Source organism: Gallus gallus, chromosome 14 (genome assembly GCF_016699485.2).
Source record: "Gallus gallus isolate bGalGal1 chromosome 14, bGalGal1.mat.broiler.GRCg7b, whole genome shotgun sequence".
Lineage (NCBI taxonomy): Eukaryota > Metazoa > Chordata > Aves > Galliformes > Phasianidae > Gallus > Gallus gallus.
Genome location: NC_052545.1, coordinates 51,171 through 55,500, shown reverse-complemented (window position 1 = coordinate 55,500; position 4,330 = coordinate 51,171). Strand labels below are relative to the sequence as shown.

The 4,330-nt window shown below is 51.9% G+C and overlaps 1 long non-coding RNA gene across 1 annotated transcript; it reads left to right on the top strand.

Moving 5' to 3' along the window:
- The first annotated feature begins 199 nt into the window (after window positions 1–199).
- LOC107054589 lies at window positions 200–3,384 on the top strand. The gene is made up of 2 exons (XR_003077712.3): window positions 200–405; window positions 881–3,384. It is a non-coding gene; the product is annotated as an uncharacterized LOC107054589 (long non-coding RNA).
- The last annotated feature ends 946 nt before the right edge of the window (window positions 3,385–4,330 follow it).

Below are 4,330 nucleotides of genomic sequence, written 5' to 3'. Positions count from 1 at the left end.
GCAGCCGGCCGCCCGTGCGCGGCACAGACCACCGCTGCAGCAAGGCAGGGAGGAGCTGAGGCAGCGGCTCTGCCATCGCAGTGCGGCGGACTGGGGAGACCACAGCACTCCCTACTGCTTCTCCCCCTCTCCGGCTGGTGGAACACTCCTGGAGAGGGGCTGGGGCGGTGATAAGTTCGGGCGCACGCGCACTGAGCGCGGCCCGAGACAGGCGTTTGCTTAAGTTACTGCGTTCGCCGGGGTGGTGTTATCGCAGCTCCGCACACAGTGCTGAGCCTGCTGGCCGCCAGGACGGCACGGGATCTCAGGGGTACTCCGAGATCTCCACAGCCGGTCCTCACCTGTAAAGAGCGCTAATGGTACGATGCGACCACAGATCCACCGGCAAAGCTCAACTTCATCTCGGTAACTCCTCCGTGCAACGCACCTTTGCCAGTAACCCTTCATTTCATAAGCCGAGGGCTCTGCCGGCCATGAGGGCCCCATGGGCTGAGGGCAGCGCGCTTCTTGCCCGCGCCTCCTCCCCGGGACGGAAGGTCGCGTGCCGCACACATCGCCACATGTCACGCCCCGCTCAGCGGCGGACGATGGCCGGGGCCCTGCTGTGCGACGGATTACGCCGCTTCCCCTGGCACAGCAGCAATGCCTTAGTTTCCTTATCGTTAAGTTTGCTCGGTAGTTAGATTTTGGTGCTTGAGTATTTGAAAACGATGTAAGAGACGCTGGCAGAAGAACCAAAAACAAACAAACATGGCAACATCAATTCGATCATTTTTTACGGATATTCCTAAGCACTTAGCACAGACTTCCTGGGTGCGGAGAAGCTTTCCTTGGTTTTCATCTTTTTCCTTCCCTTCCTCTTTGGGTTCTCGTGCTGCAGGTCCGCGTGAACTCCGTCGAAGTTCTTTCCGCGGTCTCTGCTGCCACCGCGTGGCCGATCTGTGTGGAAAACTGCGATCAGCAACTCTTAGGAAACTTGGCAGCGCTGCTTACGATGACTATGGAGCTGCTCCGTGCTAGTGCTAGTCCCGGGAGGCTGCGGTGCCGGAGCCGCTCCACGCTAGTACTGTGACGGCGAATCTCCGAGCTGCTCGTGTTCCACTACCGCTGAGAGTGCCAATCATCGTCTTTTTTTAATTTATTTTCTCCCTCCTCACCCCCCCCCCCCCCCATCTAACTTTGCGTTTTTCCTCTGCCCTTATGAGAAAGAGCACCACGGACTGTGGTGCGGATCCGCATCAATCCAGTCAGAGAAGTTTATTCCGTGGTCTCTGGTGTCCCAGAGACATATTCAACAGACTACCTTGAACCCCACTACATATTCATTAATCAAGTCCCTCCTCCCTGGCGCATGTGTTGTATTCTTGCCTGGATGGTCACATCCCCATCTGTGGTCTCGTGGGATGAAGTAAACACTCTTCCTCAGCACATCTTCTTGAACTTTAGCCTACTTTTCTCCTCGCTATTCTAATTCTTGCTGATGAGGTTCATCCCTTCCTCATTATTTTGCTGACAGTGAGACTGGGGCCTATTTTCCCCTAGCTCCCTCCACCAGTTTCCTCTCTTTCTTGCTGACAAGGAGTCTGGTACCTATGTTTTTCTTGCTGCAAAAGAGTGCTTCTGTGGAATTTAAGCAATAAGCAGAATCCAAATCCCCTTCTATTTTATTAAAGTAAGCAGAATCCAACCCCCCCCTCCCCCCCTTTATCATTTGCAGAAAGCACAGGGCTATATTAATGTGTGCTCAGCCTCTGTCTTGTTCATACTTTAATATATTTGTTTCCAAGTGCCTTTCTTCAACTCCAAGTTTCATTTCTGTCTTTTTATTCTTTTAACACCATAAAATGGGTAGTTCTAGGCCCTAACAAGTCTAAACAGGCAGACACTGCACAAAGCTGCAGTTTTGAGATGTGTGTGGACCATTATGTTGTTTCCACACAGATTAATGAAAGCTGCAGTTCTCCACCACAGTTTACAGATGGAAAAAAAACTAACTCACCTGCATAGAATGAATCAGTGTGTCACAGCTCCCTTTGGCAAGATGGCCTGAGAGTTGTGCAGGCCTATCAGGCTCGGCTGCAGCTTTTCATCTGCCCTTCTCTGGTCCTCCTGCAGCTGGGGAGATAGCCCACAAGGTCATGGGGTATGCAGACCCTCCCCAGTCAACTGCCGCAGTCGCTCCTGCCAGCATTCCCTTTCCCCTTTCACAGACTGGAACCCTGTGTGGCAGAGAAAGAGAGAGCAGTGGACTCCAGGCTGGAGCAGTGCAGCCAGGCACGGCTGCACAGCTCACAGCATACGCACGCGGAGGAAGTTCATCCAGCTGAGGACTGCTGGGCTGTCCTTACCAAGTACTCCTCCATCCTACAGGTTTGCATGAACTGCAGCAGTTGCTTGAGTACTTTCCACTGCAGGAGCTCAGAAGCAACAACCCCAACAGGCGATAATAATATACACACACAAATACACACCCAATACAGAATCTGGCACTCTACAGTCCTCCCAGAGCTTGTTACTGTTTGTAAGGCTGCTCTACAGGTATTCTGTCCTTTCCCCTTCATTTCCCTGTCTTGCCCTCTTCCTTTGCCCCATGCCTTCCCCACTCCTTTTTCAGGCTTCCCCCTTTGTATGGTTAATAAGTATACAGATGTTATACAGTACACAGAAAAGTTAGGCTGGTAAGATTACCATGTTGGAAAAGATATAAATGCAAGGTGCTCACCAGTGTTGTAGGCTCCCAAAAACTCCACAAGGAGCAATCTACAGGAAGAGATCCTTTCTCAGTGGCAGTCAGCCCTTAAATGGGATCTAGGAGAGGTGGGGCCTGGCTCCACCCCTTCTGGTCACACAGGTGAATTGCTTTCACCTGTGCTCCCACAGCTGACTCAGTGCTTGCCACAGGTGATCAATCAGAGGTTCAGGCTGTGATTCAACAGTTCCCACCCTTCTATTTCCTCACCTCCTTCCCCACGCCTTCCCTCTGCAACAGCGCCATGTTCTGTTGCTGTTCTCAGCTGATACTCCTTAAACCACACTTTTCAAACACATTGGATCAGATTGCATATTAGCACTGATTTAAAAAAAAAAAAAAAAGAATAAGCAAATACGGTATTATGTATGGATAACAAACTCCTACCTGCTTGAAGACCAATAGTAGCTCCTCATCCTGAACACAACCGGGTCTCCTCTGCATGGATTTGGCGTAAGCAGTGGCTTTGCAATATTAGATTTGAGTCTTTGACTTCCACCTCAAGTTCTAGTGTAATTCAGGATACCAAAAAGCATGTGACCGGTTCTTTCAAAACAAGGTACATTAGAAGAAAATACACAATTAAAAACAGTCAACAACACACAATTCTAAATAAAAGTATGCTACAACTTGGAGGGAAGCTTTTGGGGCTCTCCTTTCTCAGAGCAACGCGGCTGTGCCCCATGCACACGTCTGCTTACCAGCAGCACTTCAGTGAGACGCCCGGGGCCATGCAACACAGTGACACAATGGAGATTGATTATCAGGGTGCAGTGAGGACAGGCAGAGAAAGCTGTGCACTCAGCAGCTCTGGGGTAACTCACCAAGCGCTCTGGTCAGGAGGATCCCTGGACTGCCCCGCACTGCTCCTAGAATTCATCTTTGCCAGTCCCAGCACGCAGCAGTCAGAGGGCCCACCTTCTTTGAGCCATCAGTTCCCTCACCTGTAGAGCTAGCTTTTAAATGGTGCCTAGGAAATGGGAAAGTGAGGTTTAGGATTCAATATTCATAGAATCATAGAAGGGTGCTGCAGTGTGGCACCCCATGAGTGGTTCTGTGTCACCTCCAGTGGCACCTGCAGGGACAGCCTAACACCATGTGGGGACATGGGGGCGTCAGGGAACATTGGAGACCTTGTGGAGACATAAAGGGAAGTGAGGACTGGGGGACAGTGGGACGTGAGGACATGGAGAGGGAAATGATGGGGATGTGGGAACATGGGGGGGGATGTTGGGGGGACTTTGCAAAGGGACACTGGGGACACTGTGGGGACAAAAGGGGGACGCTGGGCAATGTGGAAACACTGGGACATGGGTACACACATGGGGGATACTGTGGGGCATGGGACAGGTGCCTGCACTGAGGTGGCCCTGGCTCTGTGGAATGCCATCCCCAGGGTGTGCCAGGTGGTGCCACTGGCCCCGTGCATGTTCTTGCCACAGTTGCACAGCATCAGCACCATGGTCATGTTGGCCGTGTGGCCACCCAGCAGCAGCGTGGCACCAGGTGTCACCATGACCTCCAGGTTGGGCTGGCACTGCTCATCTGCCCTGCAGTGCTGCTCATATGGCACCATTACCT